Source organism: Moschus berezovskii, chromosome 19 (genome assembly GCF_049115385.1).
Source record: "Moschus berezovskii isolate FMDL1 chromosome 19, NW_MosBer_1.0, whole genome shotgun sequence".
NCBI classification, from domain to species: Eukaryota; Metazoa; Chordata; class Mammalia; order Artiodactyla; family Moschidae; genus Moschus; species Moschus berezovskii.
This window is the reverse complement of record NC_142478.1, coordinates 49,609,601-49,634,040: the sequence shown is the minus strand read 5'-3', so window position 1 is coordinate 49,634,040 and position 24,440 is coordinate 49,609,601. Positions and strand designations below refer to the sequence as shown.

Sequence of the window (24,440 nt, the reverse complement as noted above, 5' to 3'; positions counted from 1 at the left end):
ACTAACACAGTAGGCTATTTAGTACTACACTGTAATAGGTTTATAATACTTTTCAAACAAATAATACATACATAAAAAAACAATAAAGAAAATTTTAATCTTACAGTACAGGACCTTGAAAGTACAATAATAGAGTCTGACAACTGGCATCCAGGGGCTGAGATCAAGTAAACAGGCAAGAAGAGTTGCTGACTGGAGTGGGGAGTGGAGGTGGGAGATGGCAGAGCTGAAGGATCGTCAGCAACAGGAGACGGAGGGCAAGCTGCAATGTCACTCACGCCTGCCATTGATGGAACACAGGTTCTGGTTCCTTGCTGGAACCCGATGCAAGTGTGCATCTTTGAAAGTTTACAACTTGAAGATTTGTATGTAGTGGACTTACTATAACTGTAAATGGAGTGTAATCTTTAAAAATTACTTTTAAAAAAGAAAGAAAGGTTGAAGAACCAGGCTCAGGAAGCAGAAGGCTGCCCCAGGCAGTTTTGGAACTGCTAGAAAGTTCCTATCCCCCAACCCAGGAGCTTGCTATTGAAATAAACCTTCTCCAACTGTTGACTTTTCCCCTTATGCCATCCACAAAGATTCAGAGTTCCAAACAAAAGCACCCACTTGGTCAAGCTTACATATCAAGCCCCACCCCCTGCCCCAGTACCAGGGTGGGAAACAGAAAAATCTGACAAGAAGAACCTCTAGAAAACTAGTTTCTCCAGTGAGTGGATGAGCTACCTGTACAATGATCACTAAAGCCAAACACACAGGGGGAAGAGATGAGATACAGTGGGAATCAAGGCCCTTTAGGAAGAGAGGTGGGATGCTGGGCAGGGATGCAGAGATGCAGTGATACATCTCAGGAGCATCATTTCTATGGTCCTGAGTGAACCAGCCCCAGCTGGAGTCACGCAATCACACCACTTCTGGCTACCCTGGTGTCTCTGGGTATTTCAGGGAAGTTTCAACCCTGCAGGTCAAGGAGACTTTCCAGGCCAGGTCACTTGGTATCGCTGGGTCTCTGAGGTTGGAGAGGGAAGTCTGAAGCCTAGAAGCTTGCTGGGTGGGACCCCAGCTAGAGCTGGGGGAGTGCTTCTGGGAGGAGAGGGAAGTCAGACTCTGCAGAGGGAAACAGCTACCCCCTGGCTGGTCATTTTTGTTGGACACAAGGTCACTGCTGCAGCTTGGGTGTGGGACTCACCTGGTTCTATCAGAGGGACCCCCACCCATCCAGGGAAGGAACGAGTCTGCTTCGGCTGCCCTTCCGAGGCTGGATTGGGATCTGGCTCCCTGTCTTCCATTGGGCAGAAAACATCAAATACCCTGCTGACACCTGTTCCTCTAGTGCTGGAGCCCCTAACCAGCTCCCCTCCTCCTCCTGCAAGTCACATTTTAGAGCTCTGCTGTGGTTATCTCTGTATGCTTGCATATATTTAGATTTTTAAATCAGTGAACTCCTGTCTTTTTGATAAGCAAAAACAAAAGGGTAACAACAAAGTAACGTTTTCTAGAAATCTACTAGAGAGTATTAATACACATTTGTGACTCATTAAACAAAAAGTCTTGCCTCCTCTAAATTCACTATCAATCACCCATCACCACTAGGATACCTATGATGCTTCAGAAATACGCATCTGTTAGAAATCCTAGCTGACTGATGACTGTTCAGAGTTTGCTCACTTTGTACTAAAGGCTCTAAGCTGATTGATGCAGACGGTTCAACAAAAAGGGCCTTGGGGGTCATGGATCCAAACACTTCACAAACCAGGAAACCAAGGAGCAGAGTTTACACTCAGCTTCTAAAGCCCCAGCACCACCAGCCTCCCTGGGACTCTGCCAGCATCACTTCTCAGCACCGCAGGATCCAGGAAAGTCAGGGCTTCCAGGATCTTACCCCCCACCCAAATCAAGCATCTGTGCCAACTTCTCCCAGGATTCTCATGTCACTCCTTGACTTTCATGGAGTCACCGCCTCCTCTTGGGTTCACTGCTGTGTCTCTCCTTCAGTCTCTTTGGGTTACAGCTGTGACACATGAGAAATCACAGGACTGTCTTCCTGAACCGTTAACCTTTCACTCCACCTAAAGACAGGACATCCAGGTGCTTTATTTATCATCGACAGTCCTCCTGGTCCTCGGCTGGAAGGTGCTGCCTGTTGGATACAGGTTGCAGGTAGAAATTACGGACTTTAAGCGGCCTGGCCCCGAAGGCGCCCCCTACAGAATGGACTGAATACAGTGTGAGGGCTGAGGGATGTTCAGAAGGTTTACAGAGACTTGATTTAGAAGGTCCCTCATCTGCAGCTGCAATCTGATCCGTTTCTCCTCCAACAGCTTCCTCCAGCCCCAGCCACACATGATAGAAAGTCATGTATTCTTGTCTGAAATCCTGTTCATTGTGCAGTTGACAAGGAGTGGTTGCCTGGCAAGCAGGACACAGAACCTGTGTCCAGCTGCTGCCTTGGCAGAAGATGCTCAAATGCTTGGATTGTCAAGTTCTCTGTCATGCAGAGCACTCCAACAGACAATTCCAGATGGAAGGGAGGCTCCTTGAGTAGAAGGTTGGGGAAAACTGGAATTGAATGCTGTTTTGTACCAATACTTGGGCCACCTGATGCGAAGAGCCAACTCATTGGAAAAGACCCTGATACTGGGAAAGATTGATGGCAGGAAGAGAGGGTACGACAGAGGATGAAATGGTTGGATGGCATCACCGACTCAATGAACATTAGTTTGAGCAAGCTCCGGGAGATGCAGAAGGACAGGGAAGCCTGATGTGCTGCAGTCCATGGGGTCGCAAAGAGTGGGACATGACTGAGGGGCTGAACAGCAAATTGTATCCACAGCCAGTCCAGGGCATCCTCTGAGAAGCCATCTCCAGTTAGTTCAGCCGTGGGACCTGGGGTGATCTGGATGTTCATGGGGACAGTTTGAGAGGGCGGTGACCAGGACATGTCACGCTGCCCAGCTGGCATGGTACACCGGCACATCTCTGGGCCAGTGAAGAGGCCTGAAGACAGCACATCTCCTGGGATGGCCTGCGGGTCTGCCTAGCATGGGGAACAGAGTCAGCTATGGGCCTCACTGACCTCACCTTCCACAGACCAGGAGAGAGCTGGCCAGAGAGGTCTGAGTGTGGCCCAAGGCATGCTCCCGTCAGCCAGGGAAAGTCTGCTTTTTTCATCTCCACTTAAAGTACTTTTTTCTCTCTCTTTTTAATTTCCTGAAGTATACTTGTTTACAATGTTGTACGAGTTTCTGCTGTACAGCAAAGTGAATCAGCTATATGTAAATGATTTTTAAAACATTAATTTAGCTTTTTCATCAGGTGCCACCTTTCCCCCCCAATTTTTTCCATCTTCTTGGTTTGGACAAACCCTCAGGTAAGATGGGAAGGTCACAGTGAATGAACTGCTCTGCTCTGCTCTGTAAGAATCCCTGATCCAAACTGTGTGATCAGCTCTCAGTGAATGAAAGCAGCTCTGGGTCAGGGTCCCCAAGACCATCCCCCAGGGAGGCAGATACTTAGAGTGTCAATCACGGGACTCAGGACACAGTTGTGCTCAGGATGATGATTTAAGACAGCAAAGGACACGAAGCAGAACCAGCAAAGGGAAATCACACTGGGGTGGGGTCTGGGGGACTAGGAGAAAGTATCCAGAATTGTCTACTGGGGGATCCCACAGGACAAACTTAATTCCTGCAGCATCAAATTGTGACAGCGTGTGGAGACCCAGTGCCCAGGGTTCACCAGGAACTGATCACATAGGCACCTCTGTCTGGGATGGACCAGAATTCCAGAGTCCCAGGGGAAAGCAGGTATCAATAAGATAGTTTGTGCAAACAAGTCTGGACACAGCAAGTCACCCTGGTCAGCTGGGGAACAGTGAAAACCCTTTGGAAATCCAAGATGCCAGATGTCAGCTAAGGGCCAGCTTGGCTAGCAGACCTTGCAAGGATGGCGGCCTTGGGGCCAGGACAGAAGCTCTCCTCCTGCCCACACCGTGGTTCCCAGACCACAGCAGGTTTCAGACTCTGCTTCACGGCAGGCCAAGCCCATGTGCCAGGTGGGGTGAGGGGACACGGAAACACAGACCCGATCGCTGGACCGCATCATCAGCTTGGCCCACCCAGAACCAGCTTCGACCAGTCAGGGACCCTGTCCGCGTCCCTCTTCCACGCAGCTGTTAATAGAGGCACATTTTTATTTTATGCATTGATTGTCATCTTGTTTTCTGAAGAGCTAGATGGCAGGTGCCTCTGGGGAGAAGCCTCACTCCATCTGCTGCAGGCCTCGCCTCACCCAGTGAGCATGGCCAACCCTCCTCACCGCGACCTCTCTCCGTGGTATAGATGACCCTGACCCCAGCCTCACATCAGCTGCACGGAGATTGCACGCTCAGAGGTGTTTCTCTACATCTCTGCCTCCGTCTCTGGGTCCCTTTGTCTCTCTCTGCCTGTCCGTCCATCTCCGTCTCTGGGTCTCTTTGCCTCTCTCCGCCTGTCCGTCCATCTCCGTCTCTGGGTCCCTTTGTCTCTCTCCGCCTGTCTGTCCATCTCCGTCTCTGTGTCTCTTTGTCTCTCTCTGCCTGTCCGTCCATCTCCGTCTCTGGGTCTCTTTGTCTCTCTCCGCCTGTCCGTCCATCTCCGTCTCTGGGTCTATTTGTCTCTCTCTGCCTGTCTGTCCATCTCCGTCTCTGGGTCCCTTTGTCTCTCCCTCCTGTCTGTCCATCTCCATCTCTGTCTGTCCGTCCATGTCCGTCTCTTTTCATCTTCTCTGTCTCTCCTTCTTTCTCTGTTTGTCTGTCTCTGTCCCTCTTCCCTTTCTTCCCTCCTAGAGTCATTCATTCTAGCCCAAAACCTAACTGCACTTTGGCAAAAGCAGGAGGAACAGTGGCTACTCCTGGGTATGTGATGGGAAAAAATGGAGTTTTCAAAATAATTTTTAAGGCATCATTTAAACAAGACAACTAAGACCAGGGTGGAAAGCCTTTAAAGGAAGCAGTGTGAAGGCAGGACCTGATTCCTGAAAGCAGTTTTGCAAAGCTCTGCCTGCGGCCAAACCTGACCACTGTACCAGTCAAGTCTGCACATGAACCTCTGAAACACTTTGTACTTGGCAGCACAGCCCCACGTAGCTGCTCTGACTTGAAGGGAGAAAAACAAATGTTGTGCCCACTCCATAAATAAAGATGTAAATGGGACTTCCCTGGTGGTCCAGTGACTGAGACTCCATGTTCCCAATGCAGGGGGCCTGGGTTCTATCCTTGGTCTGGGAACTAGATCCCACATGCCACAACTAAGACCCGGTACAGTCAAATAAATAAAAATAATTAAAAAAAAAAAGACAGCAGTAAGTGAGTCTCCCCTGGGGAGAAGAATGAGGGGGCAGTGTCAAAGGGGTCTCCTAACTCCCCTGACTCGTGGTCCCCCTGCCCACTGCTCCTGATGCCCCAAACCCACTACAGGACCAAGGGAATGATTCCGAGCACAGCTCCTTCCCGCTGCTCAGGCTGCCAAGACAGTCTTTCCCACAACTCAGGACCTTGAAGGTCAAAGACTCTTAAGATGTCCCAGAGCAGGAAAACTCAATGATTAATAAACACCTATAGTCATGGGCTTCCCTGGTGGCTCAGATGGTAAAGCATCTGTCTGCGATGCGGGAGACCCGGGTTCGATCCCTGGGTCGGGAAGATCCCCTGGAGAAGGAAATGGCAACCCACTCCAGTGCTCTTGCCTGAAAAATTCCATGGACGGAGGAGCCTGGTAGGCTACAGTCCATGGGGTCACAAAGAGTCGGACACGACTGAGAGACTTCACTTTCACTTTCATGGTCAGGGAGCTATAAATGAAATGAACAGTGGAAACAAACTGATGATGAAACACTCTACACACATGCTAAACAGCATGATGCTTCTCGCGCAGATCTGAAAAAATGAAAGAGTGATAATACTCAGTGCTGGTGAGTGTAGGAGAAGGACACTCCACCTATAACTGTTGGGAAGGTCAATTCCTACAGTCTTTTTGGAAAACCATCAGGCAGACGTATAATTTAAAAGAACATAGACGTATTCTGATCCACAAATTCCTAGAAATGGATTCCTTAAAATAAAAATCACAAGAATATATCCAGAGGATCTTTATGATAGCCCTGTGGAGGCAAAAAAAAAAAAAAGTGAAATGTGTTTTAATATAAGAGTTGAATAAAATTGTGGTATATCATATATCAACAATGTTATGTTTCCATGATATCCCCATAAAGCGGGGTTGGGGGTGGGAATGTAACTGTGGTGTATCCATACCATGGATTGCCATAAAGCACATTCAAAATAATGAGTTAGCAATGTATACATTGGCACAAAAAAATTATTCAGGATACACTTTTGAGTAAAATAAGCTACAGAAAAAGTTACACACAGGGCAACTGACAAAACCCAGAAAGGCTTGAATGTGGGTGTATAGGCATTGGTGTTTGATTCTAAGTGGAGAGAAAGGTGTGTAGGGAGCCACCTTGATTATCTGGGCGTGAGGTGTGTGATATGAGAAATCTGGGGGAGAGAGCTGAAAAAAAGAACTAATAAATACAAGAAGCACTATTTTTCATGAACATTGGCAGGCATCTCCCTGTGGAGACGGGCAACGGCTTCAAACCTCTGCCAGCAAGATTGTAGAGCCGTTAGTCCATCTAGACAAGCTGGGTGCAGAGGTTTGCTACCTGTATGAACACGCCTGACCGCTAGATGCCTGGATCCTTCTGCTCCAAAGGTGATTGCTTCCTCGGTTTGGACTGGCAGGAAGGTGAAGCAGGAGCAGGCACACACTCCATAAACATCTTGAATTTTTAAAGGAACCTACAGACCCGGTGCTCTGTGTCCACAAGCAAAGGCTGTCTCCTGTTACAGACTACCGTACTCTGTCTGCACCGCTCACCGGCCAGGAGAGGAGCTGTCCAAGGTATCTTGTTCCAGATTAGACGTTGCAGAGGACCACACGCACGTGTGCTCAGGCGCGCGTGCACACACACACACACACACACACACCTTCTCTGTCTCTGGCTGCTCCCTGTCTCCTTCCTCCGCCTTGTTTCCTCTCTCGCCCTCCCTCACCTCTCCACACCCTCATCTGCTCCTTTCCCGTCTCCCTCCCTCCTCCCTCTCTTCCTCCCCTCTTCCTCTTCCTTCTTCTTTCTCTTTTTCTCTCCCTCTCCCTTGGCCCCATTTATGTCCCTCCCCTCACTGCCTTCTCTTTGGTCTCACCATCTTCAGGAGGGTTCACGGTGTAGAATCACCTGAATACCATTTACTGAGTGCCCACTCTTGTCCTCACACCTGTCTGCAAGATGGATATTATTGTTAAACCCATTCGACATCCAAGGAAACTGAGGCACAGGAAAAGCCACTCAACCAATCAACAAATATCTACTAAGTTCCTACAATGCACCAGATGCTCTTCCTGGAAGTAATGACCCGGACAGACAGAAGTTAAGGAACTGCCCATTCCAGTTCATACATACACATTCCCCAAAGCCACTCTGACTGGACTAGGTGAGACCACACATAGGGATCTGAAAGTGGCCAGCGAGACAGAATACAACTACTCCTGGCCAAAGTCACATGTTTTTTCCTTAGAGTCGGGGTGGGGATGGGGAGTCAGCTGATGGAAAGGGTAACAGAGCTGAATAGGCAGTCAACAAACGACTATGCCACATCTATGACATCACCCCCCAGTCAAGGCTCATTCCTCCCAGAAGAACACAGGCATGGGCCTGAATACCTTTCTCCCCTTTGCATGAAATGCAAACTTAGGCGCCTCCTTCTCCCCTTTGGCTAGGTGCTCTCTTTTTCCATGAATTCACCTCTGCAGAAATAAAGAGAGGACCTTCTAATGCCCCTCCAATAACTGATCTCCATTAGTATCAGCTGGCTAATCCCCGTGCACCGCCAGTTCGGCCTTTCCTTCAAGTCGCTGTGCCTGACGGTGAACACTCTGGACCGCTTCCTTATCACCACGCCCGTGGCTGCAGACTGCTTCCAGCTGCTCGGGGTCACATCTCTGCTCATCGCTTGCAAACAGGTGGAGGTGCACCCGCCTCGCCAGAAGCAGCTCCTGGCCCTGTGCTCCGGTGCCTTCTCCAGGCAGCAGCTCTGCAACCTAGAATGCATCGTGCTGCACAAACTGCATTTCAGCCTGGGCGCTCCCACCATCAGCTTCTTTCTGGAGCATTTCACGCACGCGCGCGTGGAGGCTGGGCAGGCCGAAGTCTCGGAAGCCCTAGAAGCGCAAGCCTTGGCGCGCGGGGTGGCGGAGCTGAGCCTGGCTGACTACGCTTTCACCAGCTACACTCCCTCCCTGCTGGCCATCTGTTGCCTGGCGCTGGCTGACCGTATGCTGCAGCTCCCTCGCCCCATGGACTTGCACCTGGGCGGGCACCCTGAGGCGGCGCTGCAGGACTGCTTGGGCAAGCTGCAGCTTCTGGTGGCCATAAACGGAACCTCCCTGACTCATGTTGCCCCTCCAGATCCGAGAGAAGTGCTGCTTGTCCCCGAGCTTGAAATAAAGTAGACCCTTGGTCTCCTTTGAGCCCCCCCCCCCCAAAAAAATACTACAGACCATAACCAGGGCCCCACCCATGGAGTGAGATGAGAGACCCTACAATATATTTTCTTAAAAGGGTAACTACCGTGTGTAACAGTTTAACCCCATTTTCTCTGAGAAGCCCTTTCTGTGTTGACCTGATTAAACCAGGAGTGAATGTAATTAATAGGAAGCATGAAGTGCTGATTACACAGGAGGCATGGATGATTATTTAGACACTATATGAAGCCCCATCACTGATATGATTATGGACAAACACACTGGTAACAGGCTTGGAAAATATCATTAACACAAACTTCCCAGGTGGCGCTAGTGGTAAAGAACCTGACTGCCAATGCAGGAGACATGAGACCAGGGTTCGATCCCTGGAGAAGGGTATGGTAACCCAATCCAGCATTCTTGCCTGGTTAATCCCATGGACAGAGGAGCCTGGCGGGCTACCTTCCATAGGGTCACAAAGAGTCGGACACAACTCAAGTGACTTAGCACGTGTGCATGCATGCCAGCCAGGAGCTTCTTAGAAATATCTTAGAACTCTTTAAAAAACACACAGAAGTCTGCAAATCAGTTATTTCATGCAAATTTTTTTTTTTTTTTTTTTTTTTACCATTGGACACCATCTCCAAGTTGCCCAGACAACTAAGCTATTCCTGGTATACTGAAATAATTTAATTGAAGTACCTCCTGTTAGTTCAGAACTTGGGTCCATCTGCAGACTCTGAGGACAGCAGGCACTGGGTTATGAGTGTCAGAGCAGAGATACATGTGTGCATGCTAAATTGCTTCAGTCGTGTCCAACTCTTTGCGACCCCATGGAGCTAACCAGGCTCCTCTGTCCATGGGATTCTCCAGGCAAGAATACTGGAGTGGGCTGCCATGTCTTTCTCCAGGGGATTTTCCCAATCCAGGGATTGAACCTGTATCTCCTGCAGCTCCTGCATCGCAGGCGGATTCTTTACTGCTGAGCCACCAAGGAAGCCCCAGAGCAGATATAACCTCCCTGCTAAAAGGGCCAAGAGCCTCCTATGTTGCTTTATTGAGCCCCTGGCTGAAACAAGAGCCAGCCCATCGCTGCTGACAGACGGCCAGCAAGAGGCTGACCCTCCTTCCCTAACTGGATTTGGAACATGATGAAACCACCACCTTTGAAACCCAAAGCCCAGTTTCTTACCAAGGGCATTTCCCCATTGGTGTAATTGCCACAAGAGAATGAAAAGAATTCCATGTGAATTCTACTGAAAAGATGAAACTTTGATTTTTAATCTTTGATTCATTCACCTTACCACTGCTTTCCAATCTGCCAGACCCCACACAGGATGGTCCTTCATGGAACCCAAGGTGTTTTCAGGTACAGATGTGTCAGGCATTTCATTAGTCATTGATTTATAAATCATAGAATCATCATCAATTTAATATTCTATGTTAGTATTTTTTTTCAATGACAAAGCCTCCTTTGGGTGCTAAAATGTCTTCTTTGTGTGTGTGTGTGAGTGTGTGTGTGTCTGTGTGTGTGTGTTGTGAGTATGTGTGTGTTTTAGTTGTTCAGTTGTGTCTGACTCTGCGACCCCATGGACTGTAGCCTGTCAGGCTCCACTGATCATGGAGTTCTCCAGGCAAGAATACTGAAATGGATTGCCATGCCCTCCTCCAGGGGATCTTCCCCACTCAGGGAATGAACCTGGATCTCCTGAATTGCAGGCAGATTCCTTACCTTCTAAGCCACCAGGAAAGCCCCAGAATGTCTTCTTTACACCTCTGTAATACTTGGTCATCTTCCTGTTGGAGTCAGTGTGAATAAGTGTCAGGTTTAAAGGCTCAACTAGTCCTCAGAATTTAGCTGGATTTGAGTAACAGTGTTGTTTTCCTATATTTGACTACTTTTACCTTTTATTTCTAGCAAGATTTTCCACTTAATCTACTAATGAAAAGATTTTTTTAAATATATTTACACAGTATATTAATTTTAAAAAATAATAGTATTATAAGTAATAGCAATGGTTTTTCCCGTGGTCATGTATGGATGTGAGAGTTGGACTGTGAAGAAGGCTGATCGCCAAAGAATCGATGCTTTTGAACTGTGGTGTTGGAGAAGACTCTTGAGAGTCCCTTATACTGCAAGGAGATCCAACCAGTCCATTCTAAAGGAGATCAATCCTGGATGTTCATTGGAGGGACTGATGCTAAAGCTGAAACTGCAATACTTTGGCCACCTCATGCGACGAGTTGACTCACTGGAAAAGACTCTGATGCTGGGAAAGGTTGGGGGCAGGAGGAGAAGGGGACGATGGAGAATGAGATGGCTGGATGGCATCACCGACTCTGTGGAAATGAGTTTGAGTGTACTCCGGGAGTTGGTGATGGACAGGGAGGCCTGGCGTGCTGTGATTCATGGGGTCGCGGAGAGTCGGACACGACTGAGCGACTGAACTGAACTGAACTGAACTGAAGTAATAGTAACATTACCAAGCAGATAGCACAAAAATCAGGAAGGTGGTGATTCTCTCAGGTAAATATTCATAAACTAATGAACACAGTTATCTCTCTTCCAAACTTGTAGGTTTCCAACTCAATGGTCTGATATTCATAACATTTTCTTCTCATGCTTTGCCTGGCTGGCTAACATGGCTAATTACCACTTTCATGAGCACACATTATCATCTCAGAATATCAGATTCATGGACTGGCTAGTTCATGTCTTACTCATTCCAAAATCTTCCATAGTACACACAGCAGAAGCACTGGATAAAGTTTGATTAATTTATTTTTTAATTTATTTTTTAATTTATTTTTTATTGGAGGCTAATTATTTTACAATATTATATTGGTTGGTTTTGCCATACATTGACATGAATCTGCCCTGGGTGTGTTCCCCCTGCCTCTATAAATCAAGCCTCTCTCCCGGGGCCACTGGTCTTCCTCCTCCAGGAAGCCTTCCTTGATCACTCTAGCCCATAATGTCTTTATGAAGAATATACTTTGCTTTTGAATTGTTCCCTCTGCCTCCATGAATCCAGCCTCTCTCCCAGGGCCACTGGTCTTCCTCTTCCAGGAAGTCCTCCTTGATAGCCCTGGCCCATAAATTTATGAAAAATAAAGACATTATGCTTTGCTTTCTCTACATCCATTCCCCATTCTTCTAGTTATAGTATTCCAATTTCCCTCTGGAAAACGACTACTCTCCTATTCAGTCCAGGGTAGGCACATGACCCAGATCTGGTCAAAGTGCCACCTATCCTCAGCCAAATAATTGTGAAGGAATAGATGATATCTCAGGCTGATTGCTGAGTTCCCATCAGAGACAATCTTGGGATTCCTGTTGAACTATCAGGCAGAGACAGGTCCCTTTTATCCCACTTAGGATAAGTCCTAGGAATCCTAGGCAAATAAATCCTAGGAAAAGAGAAAGCCTAGAGCTGCTGGTACCACCATATGGAAAGATCTTGCTGAGATGAAGCTGGTGCAAAAGAAAGGTGGGACAGGAAATAGAAACTAAATCCTGATGACATTGCTTCAGCCCCTGGATCTACCCATGCCTGAAGTCCTTCTCTCAATAAATATCTTATTTTGCTTTAATCAGACTGAGTGGACTATTCATTAACTTGAAACTGAAGAAATCTGTGACTAAAACACCATTGCTTGAATTTGGAAAGTCCATCTTCTCTGTACTAACCACTTGAATAGAGAAAGATACTGTATCTCTGGTCTTCACACTGTCTTCTTATAAAGATACCAAGTCACTGGATTTTTAGGACTCACCCTAATCCAGTATGGTTTTAGAATTAAGCTGGTTTTAGAAAAGGCAGAGGAACCAGAGATCAAACTGCCAACATCCGCTGGATCATCAAAAAAGCAAGAGAGTTCCAGAAAAACATCTATTTCGGCTTTATTAACTATGCCAAAGCCTTTGACTGTGTGGATCATAATAAACTGTGGAAAATTCTGAAAGAGATGAGAATACCAGACCAGCTGACCTGTCTGGACAGGGAGGCCTGGCGTGCTGCAATCCATGGGGTCGCAAAGAGTCAGACATGACTGAGCGACTGAACTGAACTGGACTAATCCAGTACGACTTTATCTTAATCTACATCTTCATTACATCAGCAAGGACTCCATTTTCAAATAAGGTTATATTCACAGGTAGAGGGGTTAGGATTGGAACATATCTTTTGTGGGAACTGGATTCAACCCATTACAGCTACCATGTTGCTCCTCTGAGGAAAGTCAGGCTCAAGGCGAAAGAGAAACGAGCTGGATATATTTGTGATAAAACAAACCTAGCCTCTCCTGAGTCTATATTAAATACATCTGGACTTGCCTCCCCTTCACACTCTTCTCTCTTGGTAATGATAAAAAGATCAAGTCCTTTTCATTCTCAGTACTTTTTTCTCCCACCTTCAACCTTCTGGTGTAGGATCTGGTCAACATGTGGGAGGGATTCCCAGTCTATCATCCCAATGGGCTGTGTCACCTCCTTTCTACCTGGCTCTGCCTGCTCCCAGGGCGCTTGCACCTTTTTATACTGCATGACCACATTTGAACGAGCATATAGGCAACTGATGGAATTTCAAAAAGAAATTCAGGCAAAATGCCTTCTTCAAAAGCATTGAGATGGAAATGTTTTTTTAAATAGCTTTGTAATGTAAATAACCTTGAAGTCAAAATTACAGCAACAGAAAGCAAATTTAAGACTGCACATGAAAAGGATGGAAAAGAGATCTTTCAGTCATATTCAACTGTACAGTGGTCTTGCTAAGAATGCAAGGTGCACAGCCCATTTAGGAAGAGAGGGAGGGAGGGAAGGAGGGAAGGGAAGTGGGGGGCGGGGGAGAGAATGAGGGGAGGGAAGTGGGGAGGGAGCGATAGAGGAAGGAAGTTTGAACGACAGCCCAGACTGTGATCAGAGATGGGTCTTTGTGTAAAGGCCAGAAATAGCCAGTACGTGGAAGCAACCCAAATGTCCATCAACAGAGGAATGAATAAAGAAGATGTGGTACATATACACAATGGAATATTACTCAGCTCTAAAAAGGAACGAAATGGGGTCATTTGTAAAGACGCGGATGGACCTCGGGACTGTCACACAGAGTGAAGTCAGAAAGAGAAAAAAAAATTCAAAGAAATCTAAAACTGTCCAGCTTACAGAGTGGAGCATCTGCCTGTTAGTTAGGAGCTCTCATCAAACAAGGAACTAAATCAAGTAGAGATTTCAGAAGCCATTTCTGAATAAACAGCCTGGGATATTTTTATGTGAGTCTCCGCTGCTTTCCATAGTGACTGACTCATAGGTAGCCTTAATCTGACAAAGCCGTGTCGTCATGGGAACCGGACCTAGTCCATGGCCACAGGTTAAACATTAAGCTCCCACCTGTGATAATGTTCCCTTATCAATCTCCTCTCGGAACCCAAAGCTCTTCCATTTCCTCCGGGCAGCTGGCCACTCTCTGTTGATAGCGTCTGCCAGTGGCAAAGACTCCGTTGCCTGGTTACTAATTGGTGATGGGGGTGAGACCTGGCTGGAGAGGAGTAGGTCAAAGACGCTTGAAGGCTAAGCAAGCTGACTGGGCAGCGTCCATGGAGAGCTGGCCCTGTGCAGACAGGACACTGTCCTTGGCCCTTTGAACTTGGGAGTCACAATAACCCCACACTGGACAAAGCCTCCATTTCAGGAGGCTCATGGAGGCATTAAGGACCCTGCTCATGGACACCTACGGCAGGGCAACGTTTCCCTGGGATGTGCCCACCAGCACGACGATTCAATGATGGAAAGGAGAAAGAGGCTCCAGGATACAAATAGCAAAGGACATAAAGGACAGTGGAAACTGTGCTCACCTTTCTTCTGACCAAAGCACTCAGCTTTGCTTTGAATATGCTCTGATGAGAATGGCAAGCATTTGGCATCCAGCCCCCTCCAACCACAGGCTTCCCCGGGTGGCTCAGTGGTAAAGAATCCACCTGCCAATGCAGGAGCCTCAGGAGATGCTGGTTCAATCCCTGGGTTGGGATGATCCCTTGGAGAAGGAAATGGCAACCCACTCCAGTATTCTTGCTGGGATAATCCCATGGACAGAGGAGCCTGGCAGGCTACAGTCCATGGGGTCGCAGAGAGTCAGACACGACTGAGCAGGCACGCACGTCCCTCTAACCACCAATGAGAAAAAGACACCAGGCAGGATATCTCCTGACTTTACATCTCAAGCAGAGACACCCAAGCACCAAAAGCAGGGGCTGCATCAGAGTCATCCTAGGGGGTTCATCCTGAGGGCCCATCCATGGACACCACTATTTAGATTCCCAGGTCCTCTCCTTCCCATTTTTTCTTCTAGGAAACGCCTCTTCTTAAGATTACCAGAATTAGGTTCCACTGTTTTCATTCAAGACCTTTCATCACTGAGCACTGAGCTGAACTCCCGGTGCTATACAGCCGCTTCCCATCCTACACATGGTGGTGCATATATGTCAGTGCTACTTTCTCAGCTCAGTGCTCTGTGATGACCCACTGGGGTAGAATGGGGAGGTGGGAGGCAGGCTCAAGAGGGAGGGGATAGATGTATACATATAGCTGACTCACCTTGTTGTACAGCAGAAACTAACACAACATTGTAAAACAATTATAGCTTAATTTTTTTAATTAAAACCTAAATTTTAAAAACTTTTTAAAAAAGACCTCATATCAGTTTGCCGGGGCGATAGCAAAGTGTCACAATCAAGGTGGATAAAACAACAGACCCAGATCTTCATGACCCAGATAACCATGATGGTGTGATCACTCACCTAGAGCCAGACATCCTGGAATGTGAAGTCAAGTGGGCCTTAGGAAGCATCACTATGAACAAAGCTAGGGAAGGTGATGGAATTCCAGTTGAGCCATTTCAAATCCTAAAAGATGATGCTGTGAAAGTGCTGCACTCAATATGCCAACAAATTTGGAAAACTCAGCAGTGGCCACAGGACTGGAAAAGGTCAGTTTTCATTCCAATCCCAAAGAAAGGCAATGCCAAAGAATGTTCAAACTGCTGCACAATGGCACTCATCTCACACACTAGTAAAGTAATGCTCAAATTTCTCCAAGCCAGGCTTCAACAGTACGTGAACCGTGAACTTCCAAGCTGGTTTTATAAAAGGCAGAGGAACCAGAGATCAAATTGTCATTATCTGTTGGATCATCGAAAAAGCAAGGGAATTCCAGAAAAACATCTACTTGTGCTTTATTGATTACACCAAAGCCTCTGACTGTGTGGATCACAACAAACTGTGGAAAATTCTTCAAGAGATGGGAATACCAGACCACCTTACCTGCCTCCTGAGAAATCTGTATGCAGGTCAAGAAGCAACAGTTAGAACTGAACATGGAACAGCAGACTGGTTCCAAATCAGGAAAGGAGTATGTCAAGGCTGTACATTGTCACCCTGATTATTTAACTTATATGCAGAGTACATCATGTGAAATACTGGGTTGGATGAAGTACAAGCTGAAGTCAAGATTGCCGGGAGAAATATCAACAACCTCAGATACACAGATGACACCACCCTTATGGCAGAAAGCAAAGAAGAACTAAAGAGCCTCTTGATGAAAGTGAAAGAGGAGAGTGGAAAATCTTCCTTAAAACTCAACATTCAAAAAACGAAGATCATGGCATCTGGTCCCATCACTTCTGGGGAAAAAGTTAAAACAGTGACAGATTTTATTTTGGGGGGCTCTAAAATCACTGCAGATGATGACTGCAGTCATGAAATTAAAAGCTATTTGTTTCTTGGAAGGAAAGCTATGACAAACCTAGATCAGTTCAGTTCAGTCAGTTCAGTTCAGTCGCTCAGTCGTGTCCGACTCTCCGCGACCCCATGAATCACAGCACGCCAGGCCTCTCTGTCCATCACCAGCTCCCAGAGTTCACTCAAACTCATGTCCACAGAGTCGGTGATGCCATCCAGTCATCTCATTCTCGGTCGTCCCCTTCTCCTCCCGCCCCCAACCTCTCCCAGCATCAGAGTCTTTTCTAGTGAGTCAGCTCATCAGATGAGGTGGCCAAAGTATTGGAGTTTCAGCTTTAGCGTCAGTCCTTCCAATGAACACCCAGGATTGATCTCCTTTAGAATGGACTGGTTGGATCTCCTTGCAGTCCAAGGGACTCTCAAGAGTCTTCTCCAGCACCACAGTTCAAAAGCATCAATTCTTCGGCGATCAGCTTTCTTCACAGTCCAACTCTCACATCCATACATGACCACAGGAAAAACCATTGCCTTGACTAGACGGACCTTTGTTGGCAAAGTAATGTCTCTGCTTTTTAATATACTATCAAGGTTGGTCATAACTTTCCTTCCAAGGAATAAGCGCCTTTTAATTTCATGGCTGCAATCAGCATCTGCAGTGCCAAAGGTCTATATAGTCAAAGCTATGATTTTTCCATTAGCTATGGACAGATGTGAGAGCTGCTCCATAAAGAAGGCTGAGTACTGAAGAACTGATGCTTTCAAATTGTGGTGCTGGAGAAGACTCTTAAGAGTCCCTAGGACTGCAAGGAGATCAAACCAGTCCATCCTAAAGGAAATCAACACTGAACATTCATTGGAAGGACTGATTCTGAAGCTAAAGCTCCAATTCTTTGGTGATCTGATGTGAAGAGCTGACTCATTGAAAAAGACCCTGATGCTAGGAAAGATTAAGGCGCGGGGGGGCGGGGAGAAGTGGGTGACAGAGGATGAGATGTTCAGGTAGCATCACTGACTCAATGGACATGAGTTTGAGAAAACTCCAGGACATAGTGAAGGACAGGAGCCTGTTGTGCTGCAGTCCACAGGCTTGCAGAGTTGGACACAACTTAGCAACTGAACGGCAACAACAAGTGATCCAGACCATCCCACACAGCCATGGTGAACACATGGAAACTGACAAATCTGTAACTCATGGTGAGACTTGGACCACTGTCAGTGCTCCATGCCATAGTTTTGTTAGCAATGGGGAGGTGAGTCACAGACCAGGAGATCTGGCCGGATGGAGAGGCCTGCAAACACAGAAGCACATCTCTGTAGAGAGGAGGAAGTGGTCTTCCAGTGAAGGATTAAGTGCATTTTTCACTCTAGTCTCCTTGAGAGCATGGTCACACTAACATGGGAATTAGCTGATCTTGAAAACTCTTGATCCTGATCACAAGGCTTCAGGAAACGGGTTTTTTGAAAGAAGAGTGTTAAATGGTAGAATTTGGGTGAATCCCCTTCATAGGTGAAAAATAAAGAGCCCAAGAAATGATAATGCAAAGTTCTGTTGCCTTTTTGAGCCTAATTTTAGAGACATCAAGTCAATGAGGAAATAGCACTTGGCCTATGAACCCTGAGTGCATGGTTAAGGGACCGATTAAAATTGAAGACAACACAGAGGAAACTGGCTCAGAAACCCAAAATAGTGTTTGAGCTCCTGGATCAAGCCATTCCTGAAGCCAGTTGCTATGCTTTCATCAATTATACCAGTCAATTAATTCCCCTTTTTGCTTAAGCGAGTTTGAGCCAGTTTTCTGTCATTTACAAGCAAAAGAGTCCTGATAAACACAATAGCATAGTATATGGCAAGGCCCCAAGGACTTTTCTGAGAGTACAGCCACATCAGCAGCATCATTTCTCTTTCTGCTGGACAAAAGGAGCATATTAGCTACCTTCCAGGGTCTGGGTTTGCCAAAAGATCAGAGTGAAACAGACGCTATCAAGACCCATATGCTGTAGCTGAGAGTCTGAGTTTCACAGCAATTTCTGAAGCCCTTGCCAAACACATTTGTACTCTCTTTTGCTTTTTATTGCCCTTGCAGGCAAATGGAGGGACATGACTGCACCCGGTCTCGGGGTATAGATGGCACGCCAGCATCATGTGCACTTCCTGGCAAGCCCAGGACAGCACTAACTATCATGTGACTGTAATTAGCACGAACTTCAGTATCAACAGAGCCCATTCCATTCTGACTTGCCTATTTAAAAAGAAGCAAAATGGAATTTAAAATACATAATTGCCTTAGTCATGAAGAGTAATGACATAAAGAGCTGTTTTAACTAGGCATTTCCGCACAAATGACATTACACTGAGACAGTCTGTCCTAAGGCCCCAACCAAAAGCGAGACCCCAGAACCTGCTGGAAGTACAGGCTGAAGATAGTCTCTGGTTTGGTCTTGGAGCACCGGAGCCCCTTGCAGCTCTCAAGGTTGGAGGAAACCTGTTTCCCCCAACATCACAGATTTTGCCATTTCTGTATCTCACCTGATAACTGCCCCTTTTTCCTTAAACAAGCATATGTCTTATGGGTGCCAAGATATTGAAAAAGGTAACTTTATCTCATTGTGGTTCTGATTTGCATCTCCTTGATAATTAGTGATGCTGAGCATCTTTTCATGTGCCTCTTGGCCATCTGTATGACTTTTGGGTAAAAACAATGTCTATTTAGGTCCTTTGACCATTTTAAAAATCAGATTGTTTTTTGTTATTGAGCTGCCTGAGTTCTTTATATATTTTGGTTATTAGTCATGATCAGATACATGATTTGTGCATATATTCTCCCATTCAGTAGGTTGCCTTTGGGGTTTGATCATGGTTTCCTTTATTGTGCAGAGTCTCTTTAGTTTGGGGTAGTCCCAGTTTATTTTGGTTCCTGTTGCCCTTGCCTGTGGCGTGAGACCCACAAAAGCATCACTAAGACTGGTATCAGTGAGGGTACCATTTGTGTCTGCTTCTAGGAATGTTATGGTTTCAGGTTTTATATTCAAGTCTTTAATCTGTTTTGAGTTAATTTTTATGTCTAGGAAAAGACAGTGCTCCAGTTCTTTCTTTTGCTGTGGCCATCCAGGTTCACACCTATCTGAATGACTAGCATCAAGAAAACCAGAAATAACAAATGCTGGAGCAGATGTGGAGAAAAGGGAACCTTTGCACACTGTTGGTGGGAATGTAAATTGGTGTAGCAACCTCGGAAAACACTATGGAGATTCTCAAAAAATTAACACTAGAACAATCATATGATTCAGCTATTCCACTTCTGGGTATTTATTCAAAGAATATGAAAACGTGAATCTAAGAAGATACATACAATAGCCAAGAAACAGAAACAACCTAAGTGCCCATAAACAGATGGATAGGTAAAGAAGATATGGTATTTGTACACAACGGAATATTACTCAGCCACAAAAAAGAATGCAATCCTGCCACTTGTGACAACATGAATGGACCTTGGGGGCATTGTGCTTAGTGAGATAACTGAGGTGCAGAAAGACAAACCCATAGGTACAGAGATCAGATTAGTTGCTACCAGAGGGGAAGGGGGTTGGGAGGAGGGTAAAATAAGTGAAGAAGGATGAATGATGGTAACATATTCAGAGTGGTGATCACTCTGTTGTGAATATGGTTTCTCAGTTATATGCTATACATCTGAAACCTGCATAATATGATTGAAAATGTATTGGTTGACCATGAAATAGTTAACCTAATAAAGATGAAAGGTACAGGTTTATCTCCTGAGAAAAGAGAAAATTTATAATACTATCATGAAACCATTGGTTAAGGTGCTAGTTATTTTTTAATAAATTTTTAAATAATTTAAAAATATTTTAAATATTTAAAATATTTAATATTTAAGAACTTTTTAATAAATAAATTTTTTAAATAAAGAATTCTATTTTTCCAGTAACACTATGACTGTATCTGGCCTTTGCCGAATGTGTTTGTCTATGCAGGTACCTGTAGAACACTCCACAAATACTGGGTTGACCGATAGATTTAGGATATGTCTTCCCCAGGCTTCCCTGGTGGCTCAAACAGTAAAGAATCTGTCTGCAATGCAGGAAACCCGGGTTTGATCCCTGAGTCACGAAGATTCCCTGGAGAAGGAAATGGCTACCAACTTCAATATTCTTGCCTGGAGAATTCCATGGGCAGAGGAGCCTGGTGGGTTACAGTCCATGGAGTCACAAAGAGTAGGACACAACTGAGCAACTAACACTTTCACTTTCATTTGTTCCCCAGGCTGACAGTCACCAAAATTCTCTACAGAGGCAGAGAAAAGCTCATGGCATTGAATAAACAGCCAGCCAACTCCAGGAGGCAAGAATGATGCAACTATCAAAGAGGTAGAATAAACGAACACGTGGTGTGGCCTAAGTGCCAGTGGACCACCGGGTCCACTTCCTCCCAGTGCCAGTGACTCCTGGGTTCAACAAATACGGACTGAAACACCTGCAATGTACAAAGTCAGGTTGTTAGACTCTCCACACACACACAAACATGTAGAAAAAGGTCCAGAAAGGCAAAACTGATGACCGTGGTGAGACTGGTCAAAGGGAGAGAATCAAAGACGCTTGAGTTTTACCGTGAACATACCAATTTCCTGCCTGAGTTGTGGAAAATGAATTTTAAAAGTCACAGAGAATGTAGGTACTTGGACACATATACACATAAATGGAGGCACACATATATACGAATCCCACTTTGCACATGCACAGACCACAGATATCTGTATATCAAGGCATGTATATTTGTATATATTTTTGAAGGTAGATGTGTGTATGGATGAGAAAGGGTCTGAAAATTCTGAAAGGAAGCACCTAATTGTTAATAGTGATTATTGATGGGGACCAAGGGTGTGAAAGTCATACAGGAGACTTTTTACTTCACACGCCTCTGTAAAATGTGACTTCTAGAAGCATCTCTTGCCCTTGAAATCTGATAAAGATGTTTAAGATGTTTCCACGTATCCATATATTCACAGCCTCTGTGAAAGTGTTGTTGATGACATAATTTCTCTAACTTGGGTCTAGGAACAAACATTTTCAGGTTTTATTTACACAGAGGGGCCCTGGCCCCTGTTTAAAAGAATGGATGCAGTCCTATTGAAAATAGTGATCATGACAGGTTGATACATATGCTGCCCTCAGAGAGCTTAAACCTTAGTGATCATCAAGGTGTGTTTAAGGAAATTTTCATTTCCTCCACATTGACTCCTCCTCTGAATCAAATATACAACCCCCTCTGAAACTCGCTGCTTAGACCTCCTATTTTGATAAGTCACGAGGATCTATTTTCTAATTGCTTTCCCTTCACGGTGAAATAATTCAAACATTCCATTCCCTTCCAAAGTGAGAACAAGAGCTAAATTTAATGCAATAACGTAATGATGCATCTGCAATTCCAAGCAGCCAACAATCTATCAAAAAAAAAAAAAGATCAGCCCATTCCAAATATAGGAAAGCTTCACACACATGCACATCACTCTGCTCTGTAGCTTTCAACCCCTGAATGACCAAAATTAAAAAGCATCAAATAATAAGATCCCGAAATAACCTGCCTGCTACCCCTAAGAGAACTGTGTAACTTCTGGGTCCCCCAGGATACAGAAGATCAATGAACTCAAAAAACTTAGACACAAATAATAACCCACCTCACTCAATTGAGACATATCCTCTAGGAAAGTGTCCCTAATGACAAAATGTGTCTGTCAAGGGTGTGCAAATCAACACTTCTTCTTATAAATGATATCCATTGAAGAAACAGATACTCTCAGATTGATTACAACGAAAGATGAAGGGTTGGAATATTGTCCAGGCATCTTCCCATCTTCAAGATCCTTGTCTTTACTAATTAAATGATGGGGAGTTTGGGGCTCTAGAGTGATGGGAAATGGATGGTTACCAAGTGTATATCCTATACCTGAAACAGCTGAATTTCACATACTCTTTATGCCTCCTGCCAGAGGAAATGAACGCAGAATATAGAAATCACAGGATCGGGTGTGACTTTCTAACAAACACAAACTGGCTGGGTCCGTTCCCACTATCACCAGCACCATCAACAATACCGTCACCATCATCCTCATCAATACCATCAGTATCATCACCTCCACCTGCACTGTGTCCACCACCACCACCTCTATCAGCACCATGAACTCCCAACCATAGTGTTTATCGGAATAAAAGATTCTGATCCATTCATTTCTATCAAGGCTAATGTGTGCTCAGTCACTCAGTTGTGTCCAACATTTGCAACCCCGTGGACTGTAGCCCACCAGGCTTCTCTGTCCATTGGATCTCCCAGGCAAGAACACTGGAGCAGGTTGTCATTTCCTTCTCCAGGGGATCTTCCCATTTCTATCAAAAGCAACCCCCAAAGCCAAGCCCTTGCTGGTTCACATTCTGCTTTATACTCAGAATGCTTGACTAACAACCTCACCAGCCACTGGCTCCATGAAAACCTTTGGCAGAAAAAAACAGCTATTATTCTTACCCCCTCAAATCATCGCATGATCACCCAGTGTGAATCTCTGCCCTGTGTTAATATGAAGCCTCCACCCAGGAGCCCTCAAACTGAACCCCACATGAAGGAACAATTGAGCCAGCCCAGATATCTCTCCTGAACTCTTCACCTGGCCATCTAACTCCTGCTTTCCTCCCCAACCCCCCCACACACCTCGTAACTCAAACTCAAAACAGTTCAGTGCAGAACTGAATCTGAATCTTCCCCACAAGCTCTTTCTTTTTTATTATTTTTAATTTTTTTTTTAACTGGAAGGTAATTGCTTTACAACATTGAGTTGGTTTCTGCCATACAACAATGCAAATCAGCCATAATTTTATATATATACACGTATCCCCTCCCTGTTGAGCCTCCCTCTCTTCCCGCATCTCACCCTCTAGGTCGTCACAGAGCATCAGGCTGAGTTCCCTGTGTTATACGGCAGCTTCCCGCTAGCTATCTGTTTTATATATCATAGTGTATATATGTCAATGCTTCTTTCTCAACTCGTCCCATCCTCTGCTTCTCACCCTGTGTCCATGAGTCCATTCTCTACATCTGCGTCTCCATTCCTTCCCTGCAAATACGTTCATCAGTACCATTTTTCTAGATTCCGTATACATGTGTTAATATAGATATTTGTTTTTCTCTTTCTGACTTCTTTCACTATGTATAACAAGCTCTAGGTTCATCCACCTCACTACAGCTGACTCAAATTTGTTCTTTTTTATGGCTGAGTAATATTCCATTGTATATATGTACCACATCTTCTTTATCCATTTACCTGTCCATGGAATCCAGGTTGCTTCCATGTCTAATTCTCTTTCAGTCTTTCTCATGGTAAGAAGTGGCACTGTACCAACCCCCTGTTGTTCACACCAAAATTCTGAAAGTCATGCTTATGAGCCCTCTCACTCTTCCTCCACTCCAATCCATCACAATGACTGGCAGGTTTTACTACCCAAGTTCATCTGGACTCTCTCCAATGACCTTTACTTCTACCACCAATACCCTGATGAAAGCCACCACAGCCACTCACTGGACTACACGGTGGCCTCCTGATTTTCCTTGCTACCACATTCACCTCCATTTCTGTTCAGAATTTGGGGTGATATTTTTAGGAGGCAAATTTTGATCAAATGTCACTCTCCCATGTAAAAGCAGTCCACTACCTTTAAAGCTAGCCTTTACTCTACAGACTTAAAATCTAGAGGACGTCCCTGGTGGTCCTGAATGAGTTGCCCGTCTCCACCATTTCCCCATCTGTGTCCACAAAAACACATTTCGTGCATCAAGTTGCTTCTTGCCCCAGGACCTTTTTGCACTGCCATTCCCCTATGACTGCTATCTCCACAAGGGCACAGACAGTTGTTTTGGTCACAGTTCTGACCTCCCCAACTAACTGACATATAGGCAGCCTTTTCAAAAATATTTACTTGTTTGGTTGCATTGGGTCTTAGTTGTAGCACTTGAGACCTTCATTGCAGTGCCTGGATTTTTCTTCTAGTTGCGGCATGCAGGCTCAGTAGTTGCAGCTTGTGGGCTTAGTTGCTTCGAGGCATGTGGGGGTCTTAGTTCTTGGACCAGGGATCAAACCCACATCC

The 24,440-nt window shown here is 45.5% G+C and overlaps 1 protein-coding gene and 1 pseudogene across 2 annotated transcripts in view; one reads left to right on the top strand and one right to left on the bottom strand.

The window, feature by feature from the left end:
- RIMBP2 (RIMS binding protein 2) overlaps positions 1-24,440 on the bottom strand; it is a 312,406-nt gene that overhangs the window by 205,869 nt on the left and 82,097 nt on the right. The gene's annotated exons all lie outside the window — the stretch shown is intronic.
- Positions 6,728-8,544, top strand: LOC129542311 (cyclin-O pseudogene; annotated as a pseudogene).